General features: G+C 38.4%; 1 long non-coding RNA gene across 1 annotated transcript; it reads right to left on the bottom strand.

The window, feature by feature from the left end:
• Positions 1 to 19,019: 19,019 nt before the first annotated feature.
• Positions 19,020 to 20,744, bottom strand: LOC115007302 (uncharacterized). Its single transcript, XR_003832171.1, has 4 exons — positions 20,558 to 20,744; positions 20,209 to 20,376; positions 19,542 to 19,709; positions 19,020 to 19,033 (listed from the first exon to the last, which is right to left on the bottom strand). It is a non-coding gene; the product is annotated as an uncharacterized LOC115007302 (long non-coding RNA).
• Between the last annotated feature and the right edge of the window lie 4,625 nt (positions 20,745 to 25,369).

The following is a 25,369-nucleotide window of genomic DNA, read 5'->3' as shown; positions in this document are numbered from 1 at the left end:
TGTGGAATACTCAAGCAAAGCTGGTGTCTTGATGTTTAAAAGTTATTTTTGCTTGGTTCTCGGTAGCAGCATGAGGGTAGAGCCCACACCAACAATTAAAAGCTAACTTTATTGTTAAAAATTATAAAACAATGGTTTAAAAAGAACCTTCGATATGTGCTTCAAACTCTGGACTACAATTCCATCGAACCACTGCTTCGAAGCTTGCTTCAAATCACGTGACATATGACGTATGAAGCAGTAACTGCTTCATTTCCTGAATGAATCACCGAACTGGTTCGTGGTCCAATCAGGTGATTCGCTGCCACTGCCACTGCCTCGTCTCGATTCTGACAGGTTGAGACAGTTTTGAATTTGAGTGCCTCAACACTTTATAACCGCTCTAAACAATGCACAATTTGTGGGTTGTTGTCGTAGTAGTATACGTTATTGCTGTTGAGTTGTTGGTATTGCAATTGTATTGGATCATTATGGAGCCAGCCAGGAAGAGAGGTCGTTCTGACATGTGGGAACACTTCAATCTGATCGCTCCTGATAAGGTATGTATGCTGACTATTTAATATGTGACGTAGTAAAATGATGTATATGATTAGTGTAGCCATTAGGCTATAGCTTTATAAATTGAAATTGCATTTTTATTTACAAATGGCGTTCTCTACAGGTCCGGTGCTTGACATATTCAACTGAACTGAAGTATCATGGGAATACTTCCTCCATGATTAGGAACTTCACTGCCAAGCATGGAGCTACTGCTGTTAACCAGAGAAACAGAAGTGGGTATATGTATTATATTATTATTATTATTATTATTATTATTATTATTATTATTATTATTATTAACTAGACACACTAATACAATATGATATAACTGTATTCCATGACTCATAGCCTGCTTAATTTAAATGCAATTTCACATAAAAACTTATTTTCTTTTATTCGTTTTCTTTCTTTGTCTATATTTATTCGTCTTAGTGGACCGGAAGCGGGAGCTGGATGAGGCGCTTGTGAATATGGTGGTGAAAGACTCACAGCCATTTTCCATCGTGGATGACTGTGGCTTCAAGGAGTTTGTGGCATTGCTTGATCCCACATACACTCTTCCATCCAGACGGGCTCTGAAGAACATGGTGGTCCAGAAATATGAGGAGGAGAAGGCCAAGGCCAAGAATGTCATGCAGAGGGTCGAGGCTGTGAGCCTGACTGCTGATATGTGGACCTCCATTAATATGGACGCATATCTAGCAGTGACCTGCCATTATGTGGATGACTCTGCGAAGCTGGCCACAGTGCTTTTGGGAGTGCTGCCTTTCCCTGAAACTCATACAGCTGAGCATGAGGTCTCTCATGGAGGAATGGGGCACTGAAGGCAAAGTGACCTCGATTGTGACAGATGCAGGAGCTAATATGGTTGCCTCTGTCAGAAGTTTAAATCTAAGACATGCACTTTGCTTTGCTCATTCACTAAATTTAGTGGTGAAGAAATCTATTGATGCAACTCTTGGCTTACAAGACCTACGCACAAGGGCACAGAAAGTAGTCACATTCTTCAAAACCAGCACAACAGCAAAAGAGAAACTCAGAGAAGTGCAGGAGCAGATGAATCGTCCAGTCATGAAGCTTTTCAAGGCAAATCCGCTGCAGCCTTGCACTTTGCCAGTAGAAGCCACTGTAACTGAAGCTTTGTGTAATGAACCCATTTCCGAAGCAATTGGCTGAAAAGCTTCAGTGCTTCATAAAAGCTTTATTTGCCCATCACTACCAGTGGATACCCTGACATTTCACAACGTAATTGCTTCTTCAGAGGGATGTGGTGAGCAGCACGGCTAGGCTGTTTTTAAATGGACAAGTGTGTGTGATGTGATTGGATAATTGGCACCTGGTGTGTGTGTCTCTGGGTGTAGAGGTGGGAGATCACAATTATCCATGTGTTGGAAGCATAAAAGCAGATTCATTGCTCCATGGATAGGCCTGAGGGCTGGCAGATGGGGGACTTTGGTTTGAGTCCAACTGACCCCAGGCTGTGAAAATAAAACTTTTAAAACAATAAATTAACAAAATGATGAATGTGTAGTGTATGGAATGTGTATGTAAAAGGAATGGGGGAAGAAGAGAAGTGGGGGGAGGAAGAGAAGAGGGGATAGGAATACAGGGATGTGTTTTGTTTGCACTGGCCTACCGATCTGTGGATGGGTGTTGCAAATGTATGAGAATGTAAGGTGAATACTTACCAGGGGGGGATCCTGGGCACCAAGCAGAGTACTTATGTTATGTATTATGTGTTTGTATTTAGAGTCTACAATTGGAGATGTGTGCACCAAGATTCAAAAATGAGCTCTGCCGTGTTTGTGGTTCAAGTCATGTTATCAGTTTCAGTAAAAAATGTGTCTGCTGGAATTAATGGAAGGGTGTTGTGTTTTTCGGACAATGTGTTGTTTATGACTGTAAGATTATGTTGCTGTGTTTGAGTGAGGTGCGGTGAAAAGTTGAGCAGAGGGAAGTGTGTGGAGGCATGGGGAAAGGCAATGACAGCATGTCTGAAAAGTGACTTGAGCTGTTTTGTAGTCGTCTGCCTGGGGTCCTGATCCCGATTGTTGATCCCGATGGAGAAAACAACAATCTTAACAGTCGAATAAGGCTTAAATTTCTTTATTATTTCAAGCAGATGATATACTTTAGCCCCTGGGCAGCCGTCAAGCTGGATGAGAGGGTTGTTATGAGGAGGGATTCTGGAGATTCTAGAATCCCCCAGTATCAGGACTGGCTTAGCGGCTTTGATGAGCTAGTCCTGTACTCTCCGGTGGGGTCTGGCGACGTGGCAGGTGGGTGTGAATGAGGCTGGAAGGGAGGGAGTGGGTGGTGCCTGAAAAAAAGGATAGTTAGGGAGGGAGGGAGGGGGAGGGAGGGGGAGGAAGGGGAGAAGGAGGGAGAAGAGGAGAGGGAAGGAAAAGGAGATGGATGGGTGGATTGGGGATCCTCGGAAGGCTGAAGTCCAGGTCTGCAGGTGTACTGGTCCCCGGAGAGGGCTCGCCAGGCAGCACGGCCTCGCCGGACTGGTCACAGGAGGGTTCAGATTGGGCTTGAGGTGTAGGTTGTTTGACCTTCCGGATCCCTTTCATACATGTACCCTCCTGTGGTTGTTGGTGTGCAGTCCGACGGAGTACGCCGACCAGCAGGGCCCAAACAGGAACCAGCACTACCTGCAGAGGAAAAACAGAGGGAAGAAGAAGAAAGATTGGATAAGGTGTGATGGAGGGTGTGTGTAGTGTTTGAGGGTGTGTGGACCTGGGCTTCCACCGCCATACGACGGGTGCCACCTGGGCGAGGCTGCGGGGGAGTCGGCGGCCCCAGGTCGGGTGCGGTGTCAGGTAGGATGAGTGAGAGTGGGGGGTGTGTGGGTTTCTGTGGGGTAGGGGTGTGGAGACCTGTAGTGGGGGGGGGGGGGGGAAAGGAAGGGTTAGTTTGGGTCCAAACGCTAACCCTGCAGTTTGTCAAAATCTCTGATAACACAGAATACAGCTGTTTATTTAAAGTCTTCCCCTTAGCTTTCAAGACTCATTGCCATTACCTCCAGTAACGCAGAATACAGCTGTTTATTTAAAGTCTTCCCTCTTAGCTTTCGAAACTCATTGCCATTACATCCAGTAATGCAGAATACAACTGTGTATTTAAAGTCTTCCCTCTTAGCTTTCATTTTTATGTCGGCAAGGACACAAAGTTAGACCAACAGCTGAAGACGGCACATACTACAGGAACTGATCCAGTTTCAGTAGGCAACAGAAAAGCAGACGAGGAAGCCAAAAAGGCAGCACAATCACAGAAGTGAAGTTAAGTAGAATATGTAAATGAGAAGACAGACACACCAGAACATATAGACAGAGAGATATTAAAATATATGCAGAATGCAGCTACAAAGCAAGAAAAGCTATTTGGACTAAGAATAATTGCATACAGGACAAAGACGACATTTGGAAGAATACTTGACCAGAGAAGAAGTTAGTACTAGCAATATGTTTATATCAATGTGTATGTATTTTTGAGCCATGATCTCACGAGATCATGAGATCATGTCTCCTGAAGCGTATGGGGAAATATACTATACTGAACAGTGGCACTGGCTATGGGAGGACGACGGCAGAACCAGCAATGAATACATTTTTATCATTCAAGCTCTGTCTGCCCCTTATCGCGCCTCTGCACCTTCCACTGGTCACCAAAATTAAAAGCACAAAAATGAAGCTAGCCGCTCTCAGAAGCGTCAGAAACTGAGACTCTCTCGCCAGGTGAACGACACGTTTCCCCAAGACAGGGAAAAGCACCTGTTGCCCGTGGCACTCTCGGAACACACAGCGGACTGCTACCAGTGGGCCCTTAGCTCACAGAGGTCCATTTTCGGCTGGGTTTTCAGTCCGCTTTTCGTCCGGTTACCATCGCAGGCCCCTCTCGTAGCCTTCCGTTATTACTTTTAACAATACATAATCAAACTCCCGCCCATTGGTCTCGTCTTTGTGCTGAAGACACGTATGGGCCACGGAGAAATTCTTTCACCACCGGCTACGAGGAAAGGGTAGAGGGATGGGGATACGGGATCTCTTATATGATTCAACTGCTGACCTTTAGTCAGCCTCGGCAGCTAGGCTCGGTTGCCTCTCTCTCTCTGGAGAGGACAAACCTCGCACGACTTTCCCGGACCTGCTTTTAAACTATCTACTAATCCCCTCGGATGCTCTGTCTGAGATAACCACTAGAAAAAAGGCTTCTTAACAAAGTCGAGAATCACAGACAACTCGAAAGACGTTCACATACAGTCACCATCAGATAAACATTTCCCAGCCTCAATTCAACACAATGCAATGCAGAAAGCTCTTTGACACTTTACGAAAATCCAACTAGAGATAAGATTTTACCCGATGCCCTGGGCACTCGGCCAGTTTCGGGTTTAAGTGTCCCTATTTGGTGATACAGGTTATCTCACCCGACCAGAGGTGGCAGCTAAAGCCTTCTTTACACAGAGGAAGTTGCACACCGCCCCCCTTACCTAGGTAAACTCATAGATTAAAGAGGAACTTAGGACTCATCACACTGCATAGCACATATAATCACACTTTCAAAAGATACTAATACAATATTTTTTATTACCTTTCCTTAGGAGTTGTTTTTTCTTTTCTTGAGAACAATAATATTCTCCCTCCTTTCACAGTAACATCTATTTCCTTCACACAGTTCCAATCAACAGATAAAAATAATGGTTATAATGAGGCCAATATGGGCACTAAAGACTGTACCCTAATTAACTGTAACGCAAGTACTACTATATATCAGTATATCAGCAAGCAAATAAATGATAAAAAGACAACATATTTAACTTTAGGATAACCCATAGGTTATTTTTAAGTCCCTTATATGTAAGTGGCACACTTCTCCTATGGCAATGTCAAATACTCCATCCATATGTTATTCTGACCATAATATATATATATATATATATTTCAACAGATATAGTCGGCATTTATCTTACAGGGGGTAGAACCTCTCCTTAGGCTGCGCTAGCCTTTTTGTTTTTTCTCAGTATTTTCTTACATTTTTTGTGCCTATTTTTGGAGTGCCTGTGCACCTTAACACTCATCGACGGATCATGCTGTCACAACAGCGTAAAGAATAAACGCATGAATAAATGAATTGCACCCTTATCCACTTCTCTCTACACTCAACAGGAGGGAAGGTTACATTGATAGAAAGTACATTCATAGCATTTGGTTTTACAAACTACATGACATTTTTTTTGTTTAGCATGTACAATATGTACAAAGGGTAACTTTCGTCCTCTAAGAGGCCGAATGCCGACTCAAGAATATCCATTTCAGCACATATGCATGGATTTATAGAACTAAATAAATATTAAGGAAAGAATATTGTTTAACAATAATAGACATATATAAATTGGGTTGAAGTAGTTTCAACACATACAGTAGACGCTATGACAGTAGCTAAAGTGTTTACAGCTAAATTAACTGTAAAATAAGGTAATGTTAGTAAAGAGCTTCACTGAATTTTTTTATAAATTAGACAGAATAAGAGCATTTGCGGTACAGTAATCACAGTGTTGATGTAAATGAATGTGAAAGACCATTAATAATAGTATAAAATAGCAGAATAAAAATGGTATAAAACAGCATAAGCTGGATGAAGTGCTTAGCACCAGTAATATTAAAAATGCACATTTTGCAAGAGGCTTATCGCTATTTGAGTTGTTTTATGACAAGCCCTATTATATTCCAGATATGAGAGAACTTATGGACAAACAATCACATCCAGAATTAGACATAGAAGAAGAAGTGTCATAACTGTTAAGAAGAAAATATATTATGAAATTAGTTTGTTGTGTCACATGCAGAAAACTCGGAGAGGAGAGTCCAGTGAAACCAGGAGATTGGTCTCCTAAAAGTCATCAAAAGGAAATAGTGGCATTCTCCAAGATGGGATGGACCGTTTCAAGTCCTATTGACAACACCCACAGCAGTCCAAGTCAAAGAAAGAGCATCCTGAAGACACCTGACACACTGTAAACGGGTAAATATATCACACACTCCTGCGGAAGACACTGACCCTCCATAAAGCAGAAACTGGACCTCTTCGTGGTGAAGTCTGACTACACAGGGAGGTGGTACCCATAGGGGCACTTGTCTCAAAATCAGTGAAGAGATCAACCGACCCGAAGTGTTAAAAGGGGACTGTAGAAGGAGGTCAGAGTCTCAACAGGAGGGGTGAGTATGACCCTGTACCAGAGCCCTGCATCATCTAATATAATCAGATCATGTTGCGATGGTGTTCCCACACATCTGGTGGGAAATACGGAACCTGAAGAACTTCAAAAGCAAAGAATATCACATCGCACAGCCACATACAAATTTGATTTATGTAATGTAATAACCTGTCCTTCTCTAACAATATGCAACACAGATCAGAGGAGAGGAAAACACTCAGTTCCCCTGGAGTGGAAGCTGGAGTAAGGCAGTATGGTCAACATCCAAAGATGGATGGGGCAATACTGTACAAGATACATCAGGTTTACTGAATAGAAATTTAGCAATCTGCTCAAAGGAGTAAGAGGAGTGACATGTAAGAAAGCAAATGATTGTAATCCATTATTCCTCACCATCATTTCATCGTATCCTAGAGATTAGAGAGTGTTTGTTTTAGGAGCAGGTCCACAAAGACATTTAGGATAAAGATTGAGCACAAGAAAACTGCAATCTCAAAGCAGAGTCAGTAGGGAAAGGAAATAGAGTAGCGTGGAGACAGGATACATAGAGAAGAATATGTAGCCTGACTGGAAGTTGCAGCTCAGTAAAGATATTGAAATAGTATTGTGTGCGCACCAGCCAGGCCCCTCTTTGCTTTAAAGCCCAGTGCCTTTTCTATTTGGAGAATAGCACCGAGTTTAAATGTCTATTAACAATGATGCATAGAGTAACGGAACCACCCAGTCCAATTAGCAAATATCTCCATAAGAGATATTCAGCTCACAGAACCATAGCACAAGACAGAAATATGTGCATTGGTGACACTGGTCGAGCATTTCTATGTTTTACCCATAACAGATGAAACTTTTGCAAGCTTGAACTCAGTTGAAGAGAAGCACAGCGCCTGGGAGGAGCTTCAGCTCCACAGCATACAAAGAGCAGCCCAGAGGAGTGCCAGATGAGTTCAAGGCAAAAGTCAAATTGGAGCAGGTTTTGAATCATTGTTTTTCTGGTAGGCAACTACCAACAAGAATGTGGATTGGATTAATTACATTTAGTGTATTTAACAGAGATTTGTTAATTAATACAAGGGATACAGTTCAGGGACTAGCTGAACAACAAGCCGCTACCAGTTTAATGGCATGGCAGAACAGAATGGCTTTAGACATGCTCCTAGCTGAGAGAGGGGGTGTGTGTGCCATGTTCAGCTCATCCTGTTGCACATTTATATTAGATAAATACTGCACCAGAGTTACCAGAGCCTTACAAGGATTGACAACATTAGTTAAATAATTAGCAGAGAATTGAGGAATAGAGAATTATTTTGGTGATGCTATGGAAAGATGGTTCGGGAAATAGAGGTTACTGGTATCTTCAGCATTCATAGATATATTAATACTTACTGTATGTAGATATTGTTTTAAAACATGAATTGGAAGCCGTATGATAAAATTGATTGAATCCACAATAACAAAACAAATGGTACACGAGTATCAGCCCCTCTCCATACAGATTGGAGGGTACGATATGAAAAGGAGAAGAAATCATCTAAGAATGAGGAAGAAGATGATACACTCCCATACCAGGACGGTATGTGGGCCTTATTTAAAGAAGAAATCAAAGACACTGAACTGCATAAGCATAATGATTCCAATGCTGACAATCCTAAAGATGTCACGTGTGCAACAAGGGAAGGACCCAAACGCAGGACACAAACTTGGAGCAATAGGTGGGAGGTTTATTCAAGGGGTTTCCAGGGAAAGGGCACGGAGGACGGAGAACATCCGGCTCGTGGAGGCAGAGGGTGAAGTGGGTAGCAGTAGTGATGTGTCCTTCCGTGTCGAGGCTTCGAAGCGTGTATCAAGTAATCGCGGAAGATTTTTGTGAAGCGCGTATCGAGGCTTGTGTTGATGACGTTTGAAGCCTCGCGAACCTGCCATACCACGTGACTGATTCAGGAACAGGTTCGCGGGTTTGGCGTGTGATTCGAAATATAAGGGGGAGCGAACCGCAATTGAGCCCCCTCATAATCAACACTTTATATAACCGCAAATGTGTGGGTTGTTGTCGTAGTATGCATTGTTGCTGTTGAGTTGCTGGTATTGCGATCATTATGGAGCCAGCCAACTAGCGAAACAATTGTTATGCACGCCAGCATCCTCTTACTTGTGAGCAAGTAAAGATACCAAATCTAAATCTGTTGAATAAATAATGTACATCCAGCGTGTACATTACACATCCCTGGTGGCGCAGCTCGTAGAGCAGGCGACCCACATTCAAATGCTCTGGTGAGCAACACGGCAGTCTTGACAAACCTGTATATGTGTGAGTTTGATCATCCTTTGTATGAATAAACTCAAGCTCCTTCTTGCAAGAATATAGATTAAACCCTTTTATTTGATTTGAATCCTGACTTTGTGGTGTTATTAGGAATATTTTTCTAATAGTTTTGCAAAAACGTCACAGAGCCAACAGGAAAATGAGAGAGGAGATGCAAGACCTGTGTGCCAAGAGAAATGCTGCTGTTATCGTGCAAGCTGCTTTCCGAGGAGTGAGATCCAGACGAATTACCAAACAAAGACATCAGGCCGCCAGTGTTATCCAGAGAGCTTACAGAGCCCACTGTGAACACCAGCAGTATCTGAGTTTAAAATCCTCAGTTGTCACCATTCAGCGGAGGTATCAAGCGGAGGTATCAAGCTACTGTAGCAGCAAAGGAGCACATACCAAAACATGCGCAACACTGCTGTTGTCCTCCAGGCAGCATACAGGGGTGGCAGATCAGACAGGAAATTCTCTGTCCTTACTATTCAGCGAAAATATCGGGCTGCTGTTGCAGCTAAAGCACAAAGAACACAATTCCTGGAAATGCGGAACGCAGTCATCATCGTTCAGGCAGCATACAGAGGCCGACGCGTCAGACAGGAGGTTGCTCGTTGGCATGACACTGCAACTGTGATCCAGTCTGCATTCAGAAAGCACAGAGAGGAAGTCAAATTCCAGGCCATGCTTCGGTCTGCCATTATCATCCAGAGATCCTATCGCTCCTATATTCTTCAGAGGCTAGAAAGGGAAACGTTCCTGAAAATGAAACAATCCACTATCACCCTTCAGGCAGCAGTCAGAGGCTGATGTGTTAGGAGGGACATAAGTCGACGAAATGAAGCCGCCATTGTGATCCAAACGTGTTGGAGATGCTCCGTGCAGAAGCGTATCTTCCAGAGGAAGCGGGAGACAGCTGTGAGACTTCAGCGGAGGGTCCGGGCGGTGCTGCTCGGCAGGTTGGAGAGGAACGACTACACAAATGAGGAAAGCTGCCATCACACTTCAGACACACTGCAGAGCCTGGATTGCAAGACGACAGGTAAATGGGCTTCATTTAAATGTCAGTTTGCTAGAACTTTCTTTCCTGCTTCCCAAACAGCCTTTAGTTTGCCTTACCTTATAGAAACTTTAAATTGCTCTCAACAAATGGGTAATCCATCACAGAAAACTGTCTATAAACAAGTAGTAATTTGATATGGTGGATAAAGGAAAAATTCAATAAATATACTGAAATTTTAGGAAACCTCTGCCTGCTTGGAAAGAAGCTGATTTATATTAAAATGTGATTTGTAAAGATTTGTAAAAAAAAAGAAAAAGGCTGAACAAAAAAAGCTTACAGTCCTTTCCATGCTTTTTGTGTTCCAGGTACTAGAGAGAGCCAAGGCAGAGAGGAGACTGTCTTCCACCATCTCAGCGCCATGAAGATCCAACATGCTCTGAGAGCCCACTGGGCTTTGGAGTCGGCCAAAATAATAATAATAATAATAAGCTTTATTTGTATAGCACCTTTCATACAATAATTGCAGCCCAAAGTGCTTCACAGCAAAAACATATCCATTCTGTCATCACCATTCAGGTACAGAAACAGAACCCACAATGCCACAGTACAAATCTGTCACTGAATGAATTGAATGAATCTGTGAAAAGCTCAACATTTCTTACATTCCTTGTTTTTTCCTAGCGATGGGTGAAGGCGAGGCAGCATAGGAGGCGTCATCTGGACCACCGGAGGAAGGTGGTTGCAGCTCAGAGAGCGGTCAGGCGCTGGGTAGCTCGTCGCCACAAGGCGGCATCAGTCATCCAGCAGAATGTCCGAAGATTCCTCCTCCTCAGGCGCCAGAAGAGGGTTGAGCAGGGCATTGTCAAAGCTCAGGTACTACACTCAGTGGGGAATTTTGTACAAATGACTTCTGTCCCCTTATAAAGATCAGCTCAGGCTTTTTCAAATGAGTCTTACAATAAGTCAGGTGCCCATATGAATGTTGAAACAGGTTTTGCTGCCGTTCAAACTGGCCATACTGTGCTTTCAATGGGAGGGATGAAGGACAAAATCCACATCCTCCTCATCCTATTGTCTCCTTCATTCGGATGTTAGTGGACAACGTAGTCAATAAAATGTTAGTTTCTATAGCTGTGTATTGTTTCTGAGCAAAGGTCAACCTTCAAACTATGTCACATGAGGGCAGTAAGGCACGTGGCCACTGAACTTTGAACTTGAGAACGTATCGTAACGATAAAATCTCTGGTTTAAATGGATGGTATTTAAAAAGGTGAAGAGAAATGTGTTCCTTTTGGCATAGAATGGTAAACATGATGGATGCACCAATGATTTTAAACGCATTTCTTTTCTTCCCTCCAAGGCTCTCTGGAGAGGACACCGCTCCCGTCGGCTGAATGACGATGCCAAGTGTCCGCCGGCGTCCGAGAGGAGGACAAGCTGTGCAACAAGACGTCGTCTGCCCTGGACTACCTCCTTCGATACAAACACTTCTCCTACATCCTGGAGGCCCTGAGAAACCTCGGTAAGGTTTTCTGGTGTTTCACCCATACGACTCAACTATAGAGCTTCCTGCGACAACCATAGTTTTTTAGCCACAAAGTAGCTTTTAGTGGAAGAGCAAGTTAAAATGCCTGATCAAATATTAAAGAAAAATATGTTAAGTCCATCAAAGAGTAGTTCCATGATTTAAACAGCGTGTGCTTATTTGGGACAGCTGTGATATTTAATCTGTGTGAGGTTCAGGGACTTGAGTCTGAAATAACTACCGGTAATAGCATAACAAACACTCGCTTGTTATAATTCGAGTCTGGAGAAGTCATGATCCCCAACAGTACCCACTGTAATTCTGCAATAGAGAAACGGGAATACTTTTAGGAAGTGCAGGAGTAGAAGTTACTCTTCTCCTTTCCTTTTTGGTTGTGTGTTGTAATAGCTAAAGTGATTGTGTTAAGATTAGACTGAGTTCCTTACAGAAGAAGGTGGTTGATGTTTGTTCCCAAAATCTTATGTGTGTAATCTAAAAATCTAATTAATTGTATTTGCCTCATAGACAAAAAAAACACAAAGCTGACTAATCATCAGGATAGCTGACTATCATTGGCTAATACTTGTTTCTGATCATGTGAGCTCATTTGTCTTCAGCCTTTTCAGTGATGCAGTTTGTCCTGAGTGCTCATGGAAGACCGTGTGTGTGTGTGTGTGTGTGTGTGTGTGTGTGTGTGTGTGTGTGTGTGTGTGTGTGTGTGTGTGTGTTTGTTTGTGTGTACAGAGACCGCCACCAGACTTTCCCTAGAGTGCTGTGAGCGGCTGTTGGAGAGCGGAGCCACCAACGTCATCTTCACACTCATCCGCTGCTGCAACAGGAGAGTCCCCTGCATGGACATCATCACCTCCTGATCCTCCTGAACTTCACCAAGGTACAAACCAGACCTGCTCGGTTTATTCAATGTTGCTATAAAAAGTTATCGGGCTGACGTGCTTAGAGTGTGAAACATGAAGAACTGAACGATATTCTACGTCAATGAGAAATAGTGAAATAAAAGTAATCAGTTCAGTTCACTTTCTAAAAGGGTCCTTTGACGTTAAAGCTACATACGTTAAACGCACAAAATATACCTCAAAGACTTGCCTATTACTTCACAGGTAAAGGGGTGAAATAATTTGACTCAACTGAACTTTCAAATCCAAACAGACCCACAGTTTTGAAAAGAAAAAGGGTTTTTTTTGTCACAATATGTGTATTAACATATTATTCCAACAACAATCCATGTGATACGTGTACAGCACAAATCGTCATAAGGCCTCACGTTTGGCATTTTGTCCGTCACCATCTTGTTTTTTGGAACTAAAAGGCTGCTGTTATTGTTAAAGCAACTTCCTCAACTTCTCTCACTTCCCCACAGTATTCTTGACTTTCTGTTCCGTTTTTAATATCTGGCTCAGTTTCTCTTCTGCAAAAACCAAGTTCAGTCTGAGTGCCAACATCTCTTTGTCTCTGTGTATTCAAGTTTAGTGGGTCCTGTTCTCACAACTTATTGTGCATCATTATGGACACTGCTGGAACATTCTGCATTTTTATTCATGAAGAGACAAAAATACTCATAATGTATTAATTAGATTAGAGAAATAAATCTATCTATTCACATTTAAGGCAAAAATAGTTGTAAATGATTACAAACCTAGGACGACGACTGGATTTTCATTGCATCTCTCACACGTCCTCTACCAAGTTAATGTCAGGAATACCAGCACATTATATAATGCAGCACATTATATAATGCAACACATTGTAGCAGATTACGCTGGTTTAAACGGAGCCTTGCAGTTATTTAGAAATAAGTTTCTGTAATGACTGGTGAAACTGGAGGATGGTGAACCAAGATAGGCGGAGATGAGACTTTGTTTTGAGTCTGGTTCTCTGGCAACAACCACCTTCCTGTCTTCTCCAAAGCTGGAATATTTCATTGCATAAGTTTGGGCATTCCATTCTTTTATCAGTTTGTTTATTGATTTTTCACTTTGCTTTTTGGACTTTGACTGTCCAGTCCAGCTGATTATTTTGCAAGCCAAGCAAACACACCTGTAAACGTAAATCACCTTTTATTGTCACACTCTGCCTCGAACACCTCCTAGTATTAGTTGGCAGTCACCTCCATAATATATAATATGGCACCTCCAGGTACCAGTCCGCACTCTGTACTTGGTCCGTGCGGGGACTTGAACCAGCGACAGTCCGGTTCTCTTGCCAAGGCCCATTTTTTCTATTTTCATTTACTTTTAACAGTTAATATTGTCATGTTGCATTTTTCATCAGACTTTACAGCATCACCATGATTGTTTTTGGTCAATATTCACAGTTAAAAAAAACTGCACACACACCTAAAGTCAGAGACAGAGTGGAGGAAAGGAGAGGAGTGGAGTAAACTACGCACCAGCAACCCCCCCCCCCACACACACACAAACCGCCGACAGGTAATACAGGTAGATCACTTGGACCTGGTCATTTCAAAAGTAGCTCATAAGCCCAAAATGTGTGGGCACCCCTGCTCTAAGTAAAAGCAGCTAACATTAGATATTTACACAGCTAATAAACATTGCAAAAAGTAGTTAGCCAGCGTTTAACGTTAGCAGTTGCAAACCATAGTTATTGTTATCTTAAAATCTTGTCACAGTTTCAAATCAGACAAATTGGTCTTGAACAAAGTTAAATTTCTCCTGATTTGTCCATCTGAAAAATGCCATTTTAGTGTCTTATATGTGGCTTGTGAAAAATGTGTCTATTTACTTTGGGGGGCTGGAGAAACCCACGTAATAGATACAAGAAATTGATTCTAATAAATGTAATGTCGCCATGCTACCATGCTCATAATGACGATGCGAACATCCTGGTTTTAGCAGGTAATATTTACTATGTTCCCTATCTTCATTTAGTGTTAACATTACAGTTGCTAATTAGCACTAAAGAATCACCAAATCAGTAGGATTCAACAAGAATGTCTATACCAAATGTCACGGCAACCCGTCCAGTAGTTAATTCCTCACTCTAGACCAGGGGTGGGGAACCTTTTTCCTATCATGGGGAACCTTTTTCCTATCAAGGGCCATTGTGTTTTGTTTGACCCTTCGAGGGCCGTACTAATTATTGAACTCATAACCTCTGTAAAAAAAAATTAAGACACAACCCATTCATTTCACGTTTCTTTTATGCTGTGAAAAAAGCAACTTTTTTATCCATGTATCTTTCTGTTTTATCAGAAATCAGAAATCCCTTATTAGTCCCACAACGGGGAAATGTATCTTGTCACAGCAAAAGAACATAAAAGAAAGTAAAAAGGCAGTACACAATAATTAAATAAAATCAAAAATAATATAAGTACTAAGTGGTTGATAGAAAATAAAGTTTAAATAATTCCCGTCTAGATTTTTTTGCTAGTGGATTTATTTTGCGTGCGTTTTACAAATTACCTCGAGGGCCGGATCAAATGGTCTCGCGGGCCGTATACAGCCCGGAGGTTCCCCACCCCTGCTCTAGACCAACATGGTCCATCGTCTAGCGCTTAGCCAGGGTCGGGTCGCGGGGGCAGCAGCTCCAGTAAGGAACCCCAAACTTCCATTTTCCGGGCCACATCCGACTGGGGATCCCGAGGCATTCCCAGGCCAGTGAGGAGATATAATCTCTCCACCGAGTCCTGGGTCTTCCCCGGGGTCTCCTACCAGCTGGACGTGCCTGGAACACCTCCCCTGAAAAGCTCCGCACATGGTCGAATACCTTTATTTAATTTGTACATTTCCCATTGGGCTTAATAAAGTAGGCTACTGTCTATAATCATTATTCATCATATATTAAATATGATATAATTACATAGCTCTCAAATATATTAATGGGACAGATGTCAAACATTTTCTTTAGAAATATGTAAATAATAATAATAATTTATATTCCTATTCACAATCATCGTTTTCTTTTAAACAAGCCTCGATGTGGGGTGAGTCAGTAAATCTTGTTTCAACTGCAGTTTAACCGCTTAAAGCAATACAGAATAAGGCCGATCACTTTCCTGGTTTGCACATAAGAGTTAATTTACAAGTTTAAACATGAAAACTGAAACTCTCACCTCACCTCCTGGCAGATTTATTCTCTTTAAGGTTTTCAGGTAAATAAGTTCAGGTTCCAATGTTTGATTAAATGTCAGTGTCACTGTGGTACAACTACGGAGAAATACTGAGCTGAATTCTAACACCTTACCCAATATTCTTACTTTTCTGCGATAATGAAACATCCACATTCAGCAACAGGACAAAAAGGCAAACAATTAAAGAGAATCTCATTGTTACTCTTTAAACAGAATATCAGTGCCTTTTTGTACCCTTATAGTTAAATAGTTAAGAGTTTCTACACAGGGGAAGTTCACAAATTTGCCATAGAAGCTTTGATAACTTTGCCAAAACCCTCCTCCACCAAACACATTCCCTTAAATAGATTTCTCTGAAAGGCATGCACAAATGCTCCCAGTTATGTGATCATGCACAAAGATGATCTTTACATAATATTAATACTTGAACTTTACAATAAATTGCTGCTAAATGCTTGTGGTAAAATTGTTTCTAAACTGTTTCAACAAAACACTTTGAACTTGTGGGCCAACATGAATAAGAATTAATTAAAGTGCTTCGGAAAATGAATACATTTGGTGGTTATATTAGAGGTTACAGGCTGTTATTTTAATGTTTAGGTCTCTTTGTTGTCTAGTCATAATATCATCACTGCAGATATTGTATATGTATGCGTCTTTTCTACAAAGTTGGTCTTTAGGTTATCGTTAATGTTTTATGTATACAAATGCAATTATTAAGAATCTTAAAAGAATAGTTTGACATTTTTGGAAATGCACTCATTTCTATTTCTTGTAGAGAGTTAGATGAGAAGACCACTTTCACTTCTACGAGAGGTATCAATCTCATCTAATTTCTAGCAAGAGGAATAAATGTATTTTCAGTTACTGTTCTTTCATTTCAATCGCTCCTTTTGTTTTTTTATTTTCATATTCCTTATTACTTTTAGTTTTAGATTTGCATATTCACTGAGAACATTTAAGAAAACAATAAGGTATATTTAATACAATGCAGATTTATACACATACAACTTGAATGCCACCACTCAAACAATTTACTTTCAGGTCACAAGTTAAAAAAATATATATATATATATAATATAATATAATATAATTATATATATATATATATATATATATAAAAAAAATTATATATATATATAATTTATTTAGCTTTGGGCTTAAAAAAAGAAATGTTGAGTTGTACTCATGGTAGGCTACATATATGGATGCAGAGACTGGGAGATCATGTACTTTTTATTAAGAGTTCCACAGTTGAAAACATTAAAGTGAGAGCTCAGTACATAACTCTGTATATTACCAGTTGACCAAAACTCTCAATGGCAAGTAGGCAGGAGAATCACACCACCATTACACCGCTGAAGCATTGCCACTGCACCGACAGGTATTCCTCTGGCACACCTGAACTCAATTATTTCATCATGAGGGAAATATTTACTGTCACTAGATTTGAAAGTAATGTTATGTTGTCTATTGTCGTTTTCATTCACAATACAGGGTTCTGCAAGAGACAATGGACAAATAGCATTTTGTTAATTGCAGAAATTACTGTAAAGCACACAGCATAAACAGCTTTTCCCAATGTTGGGCAATAGTGTGTGTGTTATGTATTGAACTAAAAGCTTAATCATTTTCTAACCTTAACCTTAGTGTTTTAGTACTCTAATGGCCTGGTCACACCGGAGAGAAAGTGGCTCGACAAAATATTTGGTTGACGTAGTGACCACTGTGAACTGGCCAGCTAATCGCTAACACGCCAGCCAGCAGGCCTAGTCATCATAATACAAAAATCATTATAACTCTCTGAGCTTCTTTCTATTCCATCTGTGCTGGACTGTACTTCCCACCTGGCATTGTGATGTTTAAGATTGTACATCATTTCATTCAGTAAAAAAGCTACAGAAATAAAGCTCTCTGTTAGCTTTCGAGCTTAGCTTGGTTGCTAATGGGACAATAAATTCACAGTTTATTTAAAATACATATTTGTACCAATGACTTTCTTAACTGTTTGCAAACCATTCCTCTTTTGTGGAGCAGTTTAAACTCCGGCAGAGAAGATTAAATAAAAGTGAATGGTGCCACACATCTAAAAAAACTACGAAATATTTCTCTATTTTGGACTCTGTTGTTGTCAGGCACAAATTATATAAATGTTACATAATTGGATTTGGTAAGAGACAACGTTCCAGTAAGAGTTTCATATCAAGCTGTCACATGCAACCACTAGAAACTATTTTAAAATTAAGTTTGATTTTCACTTACACTTACAAGTGCAATTGCACATAATGCAATTGAGACAAGAACTGCAACTTACTGATGCATCTCATCTGTCCAGTCCATACGCCATTGATACAGGTTCTGTAAGGCTCTCCCTCCATGGTGTAGTACGTCTGGCACATGTACTCAACCCTTTCCTTATGGCTGTATTGACTTTTCGTGTTGTACTTGATGTCTCCATCTTCAAGGATTGGTGCTGTCCCACAACCTACAATCTCTAAAAAGCATTTTGGTACAGATAAGGTACATGTTCAGGTATTAAATTGTGGTTAGGTTCTAAAGGTTTGACATATATTGGCACACCTTTTGGGTGAGGGCTGAGGAAAATGCTTAAATTACAAAATATTTTGCATTACAAAAAAACCATCTCAAACATACAAATCAGTACAGTTTTCAGGAAAGTTTTTTCCCTAAATATATTATTATCTACTATATATTTGTATGTACTGCAGAATTGAAGACAGTTAATATGCATTTATGTGAGGGCCCGTACCTTTGAAAATATTTTTAACTTAGTTCTTTCCCCATTCAGTTATTTCTTATACTTTGTAGAAATATGTATCCAAAAACTTTATTATATATATATATATATATATATATATGTATATGTATATGTATATGTATATGTATATATATGTATATGTATATATGTATATGTATATATATATATATGTATATATATATATATATGTATATATATATATATATATATGTATATGTGTGTATATATATATATATATATGTATGTATATATATATATATATATATGTATATATATGTATATATATGTATATATATGTATATATATGTATATATATGTATATATATGTATATGTATATATATATATATATATATATATATATATATATGTATATGTATATATATGTATATGTATATATATATGTATATGTATATGTATATATATGTATATGTATATATATATGTATATGTATATATATGTATATGTATATATATATATATATATGTATATATATGTATATGTATATACATATACATACATATATATACATATATATACATATAGCGTTTTGACATGCTGTCAATGAAAAACAAAGAAATACGTTTTATATATATATATATATATATATATATATATATATATATATACATATATACATATAGCTACTGTTAGCATGCTAGCACGCTAAACTAAGATAGTTAACATGGTAAACATTATACCTGTTGAGCATCTGCGTGTTACCATTGTAATTGTGAGTATGTTGACAAGCTGGCATTAGCATTTAGCTCAAATAACTCTGTAAAACTGTGCCTAAATACATGACACTAGCAGGACTAACAAAAGATGAGCTACATTTATAATTTCCAAGCAGACAGGCGTGTCTTGATGGAAGGGACAACACAGGAAGTAGAACACATCTTTAATCCAATTAATCTGGATAATCAAACTAATGATGAAATTTAAAATATTAAGTCAATGTAGAGCTTATCTTTTAGTTGTTATGACATACTATTTATGTTGCAATTTAATCACACAAACTCAATCTTTCCATAATTAACCTTTAAACTGTATTTGTTGTTTTTACCTGAACAGCTCTCAATCCCAGTCCAACCACTTTGTTCACAGGTAACAGTAAAACGTCTGTCACTACCTTTCCTGCATGCATATTGGACTCGATCATTGTGGCCGTAACTTTCCTTTTCATTGTGGGTAATGTATGCATTGTCGATTTGAAGTGTTTTACACTGTATCACTGTAAACAAATTCAACAAAATTGTAAAGTAATTAACACACCATTCAGTTGTACTGGTTAAATTGAATAGATTGAAACAAACCATTTCATGGCTCGTCTCCAAGAAAAAAAATTGAATAAGCCTTTATTGATCCCCAGAGGTGAAAATTATTCAAATTATTCATATATATATATATATATATATATATATATATATATATATATATAATATATTATATATATATATACGTATATAAAATATTTATTAATGAGTTTCAACTAGTGCATTTAAAACAGATATAAACATCAGTTTTAAATGTGTATTAGTGTGTGTAATAATTAAAATAAAATAAAAATCTCAAGAAAATTGGAAGCTTGTAATCCTCAAACCCCAACTCCAACCTGTTACCACTATTGTTAAGAAAACTTTGTTTCTTTGTGGCTGATAATCTACTCAATAGCAAGCTTGTCTTTAATTGTGTTTTAAGCATAAAAAACTGTTGTTGTTGTATTTTCTTACGTTTACATTGTGGAGATCCGTTCCAATCCGTTTCCCCACAGGTAAGAGTAAAATGTCCCTCATGGCCATTGTTACAGGTATATTTGACCTGGTCATTGTATCTGTATTCGTTCCGAACATTTTCATCAATGTCTGCATTTTGGTAAACCTGTCTGATGCATTTTATCTCTGGAAAAAAATAAATAATTAAATGGTGTTACTCTGCACACTGACATTGAAAAAAAAATGTTAGTGTCATATCAGAGTTGATACATCAGATTCAGATAATTTACATATATAAATACTGATATATATATAATATATATATATATATATTATATATATATATATATATCCGGTACATCCTTACCGCTACATTGTGAATTCCCGGTCCAACCTCTATCCTTACAGGTTAGAGTAAACCTTCCTCGATAACCTTCCTTGCAGACATAATCGACCTCTTCATTGTATCTGTATTTCTGCTTGTTATTCCTGAAAACATCTGCAGTCTCAAAATCACGTCTGTCGCATGTTATTTCTGAAAATCAAAACAAAACAAACACAAACATTCAAACACTACTGTACACATTGACTGTGTTCTTACCATTAGCAGTATGAAAAACTGCTTTTATATTACATTTACTTCACACTCGTAGGTACACATAAATACAGAAAGAACTTGGCGATGTGGAGAGTATGGACTTGTAAGCAAAGACATCATGTTGAGGACATGTGACAGAATGTTATAGTAGTATAATTACTACGAGGTAGAACCAGATACTAAGAAGGCCAGAAGAGTGGACAAAATAGTAAAGATTAGCTGGCTGTTCTGTGGTTATTTCCCAACAATAATATGGGCACCTGATGTTGCTTCTTTTTGAATGTGAAATCAATCTTTTTTATTGATCCCGATTATTAAAATTATTAAAATTATTAATTTATATATAAATATATATATATTGAATATAATATATATATATATATATATATATATACTGTATATATAATATATATATATTGAATATAATACATATATATATATATATATATATATATACTGTATATATAATATATATATATACTGTATATATAATATATATATATATACTGTATATATAATATATATATATATATACTGTATATATAATATATATATATGATATATAATATATCATATGTATATACGTATATAAAATATATATATATGAGTTTCAACTAGTTGTGCATTTAAAACAGATATAAACATCAGTTTTAAATGTGTATTAGTGTGACATTCTGTGTAATAATTAAAATTGCAATTGCAAGTCTTTCCAGCGCTCTTCCCTAAACAGATCTCTCGTTGTCGACCCTGTCTACCCTGCCTGTTGCCCTACCCTCTGCCCAACCCCGATTTACCCCTTGCCTGCTACTTATTGGTTTGCCCTTGCTGAACAAAACGATTAAGTATCATAAACTTTTGTCTGCACTTATTTGCAGCAACAATGTTTAACATGGGAGTTGGTGGGATTGACCTCTCTTTCAGAAAATACTCAATATTTCTATAATTAGGAAATATTTACTGATTCCAAAGATGTTGGTTACAACTAGACCTGTAAGATATTAAAGATGAATTGCCAATGCATATTTGAACTCCAGACCAGACTGTTATAGTAGTATAATTACTAGGAGGTAGATCCGGATACTAAGAAGGCCAGAAGAGTGGACAAAATAGTAAAGATTAGCTGGCTGTTCTGTGGTTGCTTCTTTTTGAATATGATCACAGATATTTCTGTATTTATGTCGTGTGGTGAGGGATGTGTATGGCAATGAACCATAGACTGTATATAAGAAGTGCACATAGTCATTAATAGTGTTCTGAAGTGACTGCATATAGTGGAAAAGGTACTTTAAGTCCTGACTGTTCCAGTGTTAAGCTGCTCTTAGTTCCTGGGACCTTTTTGGTGGAAAATATCAATTTGAGTAAACAATGTCGACCCTAACTGGACCTAAAGTTTGTGGAAATCATGAATTTATCATCAAACTTACTATTACTTGCTTATTCGTAGAAACATGAATTTATCACCAAGCTTAGTATTACTTGCTCAATCTTAGATGTACACTGCACTTTTATACTTTGATTTATGTACTGAACACATCACCATTTAAGTTGGTGTACTTTTATATCTTGATCCATGTGACATACATATTACTATGTATGTATATTTTTATACTTTTATACCTTGATTAAAGTACCATACGCATTACTATGTATGATGTTATATTCTTATACTTTTGATCAAAATTATATGCATCAATGATATGAAAGAGTACTCACACAGTGAGTTGAACTGTGGCACACAGGGTGCAGGGAGCTAGCTTTGTTTAGACTATAACCAGATAAGGTGTGTAAGAAAAGATGCCCATTCCGCTATCATAGCAGATGTTGTGTTGAACGGCAGTAACCCAAGTAAGTTCAAATAAGTTCAAATATATATACTTAATGTAGTGTAAGTTCCCAATAAATGTAAACGGATACCAAATCAGGACACCAAAGATGAAACTGTGCCAAGAGGCATGATCACGCCGACCGCACCAACAACTACAACAACCAACAAAAAGAAGGGATACTCATATTTTGCTATCGTGTATATACTGTATGTGAATGCTCATTCGTGGCCTTTTTGTGAAACTGCGACACAGTTAACTACTTTGGTGTTCTGTGGTGCAGCGAAGCTGATTGGCCCTCATGAGTATAATTTGATGTTTTGTTGCACTTTTGATGTAAATAAATAACTTGATATTATAACCCAAAGATTCCTGATCCGTCTCTTTTACAGATAAAAACACGTAACAAGTTCCTTCCCCACTTTCCCAAATATGGATACAAAATGAACAGTAATGTCATAAACACCAGGCTAACTTCACATTACCTTGACAAAGTGGATTTGGTTTCCATCCATCTCTGGTGCATGTGGCCTCGGTGGCGCTTTCCATGTAGCCTGTTATACACTTATATTGTGTAGTCTCACCCAATGTTATTTGTTGCCTCCAATAGACATTCCATGAATACACATGTCGGTCTCTTTGATTGCTGCATATAACCTCTAGAATAAAAGAAAGACTTGTGAATCTCGAGCAATCAAGATAACATTAACAGCAATCATCACAGGTTAATGAACCATAAACACAGTAAAGAACAACCATCTGTATATGGCACTGAAGCCAGAGTAGATTTATACCTTTGCATATCGGTCTGATAGACCACTCTCCGTCCTCTTTGCATGTAGTTACAGCTGAGGTGTTTTGAGGGTTAGAAATCCAGTAATTATCTCCACAATTGACTGTCAGTAGGTCACCAGGTGAAAATACATTTCTGAAAGCAGGTTCATACCTGGTTCCTTCCAGTGGCGGCAGTTGTAGTTTACATGGTATTGCTGCATTTTTGGAAATAATTAAGCATATTATCTGTGAGGACCAATTTTCACTGGTGAGTGTGATATTACCAGTACATTGCATTACTCAGTTTATACTTACATTCACACACAGGTGTGGGGCTCCATTCTGCTTTTACTCCTAGTTTAGTGCATTGTGATGGTCTGTCTTCACCGCGTCTATATTTAGGATCACACTCAAAATGCAGGACTTCACGTTCTATGTACTCTTGGATATCTCCAGTCACGTAACCATTTTCAATCGCAGGTACTGTACATTTAAACACTGTTGAAAAATATACACATGCACAAAAATATATAACTACATTTGTTTATGAGAAAGTTCTCTTTGGAAAGCAGGTTCATGGTTCTTGTCAGTTTACATTTCATTTCCGCATTTGTTGAGTCATTGACCATATAAAATATTAGAAATGTCTGGTTCCTGGGACTTTTTGGTGGAAAACAGCCATTAGAGTAAACAATGTCGACCCTAACTGGATCTAAAGTTCCTTGCCCACTTTCCCAAATTTGGATACAAAATCAACAGTAATGTCATAAACACCAGGCTAACTTCACAATACCTTGACAAAGTGGATTTGGTTTCCACCCATCTTTGGTGCATGTGGCCTGGGTGGCGCCATCTGTGCTCATGTAGCCTGTCCTACACCGATAACGTGCAGTCTTACCCAATGTTATTCGTTGCCAGTAATTGACATTCCATGAATGCACACGTCGGTCTCTTTGACTGCTGCATACAACCTCTAGAATAAGAGAAAGACTTGTGAACCTTAAGTAATCAAGATACTGTACATGTTATCTCTGTTTGAAAATACACACAAGCATAAATATATATAACTACATTTGTTTATGAGAAAGTTCTGTTCGGAAAGCAGGTTCATGATTCCTTCCAGTGTCAGTTTACATTTAATTTCTGCATTTCTTGAGTCATTGACCATATAAAATGTCAGAAATGTTTGGTACTCATTAAAGTTATCTGGAGTTATCTTTTGGATTTCTCTTTTTTTTTGGAGTTAATAAGCATGATAGGTTTGGCAGATCAGGTTAAAAAATAATTAAGGGATGAAAAAAAACAACAAAAAAAGCTTCAACAATAAAGTATTTATCTCCACAGGCTTGATTAAAATATCCTACATATCCTTCCTTGCAGGTATACAGTACGTGACTTGGTCATTGTACCTGTATTTCTGCTCGTTATTGCTGACAACATTCGCATTCTGGGATATTATGTCTTATATTGGTTTGGCTTATTTATAGCTAATAGTTGAATTTGTATTCTATTGTTTCTGTATGTTGCACTTATGTTGCACTTCAAACTGACTTATTTGAAGACAGTGTTCACTTAAACGATTGTACCTATTTGAAGCTATTGTACTTACAAGATTCTTGATGTTCGGAGTTGTATCTCCATGATTGTTTGCACTTTTTGTACGTCGCTTTGGACAAAAGCGTCAGCTAAATGAACTGTAATGTAATGTAATATACATACATAAATATATATGTATATATATATATATATATATATATATATATATAGCTTGGCTTGTCTATCCACAGTGCAGGGTTCTGCAAGAGCAAACGGATAAACTGCATTTTTTATTGGGAATGACTCTACAGCATTCTCCATGTATAATTATTGTTAGTCTTGGATAAAAATATATATGTATAGCTTAAGAACTGAGTAGGTCTTCTCAAATGTATTCGGCTTAATTCAAATCAAACAAACAAGAACTTTATTTTGACAATTTACTGTC

This window comes from Cottoperca gobio, chromosome 4 (genome assembly GCF_900634415.1).
Source record: "Cottoperca gobio chromosome 4, fCotGob3.1, whole genome shotgun sequence".
Lineage (NCBI taxonomy): Eukaryota > Metazoa > Chordata > Actinopteri > Perciformes > Bovichtidae > Cottoperca > Cottoperca gobio.
Note: the sequence above shows the minus strand (reverse complement) of the source record. Positions and strands in the feature narration are given on the sequence as shown.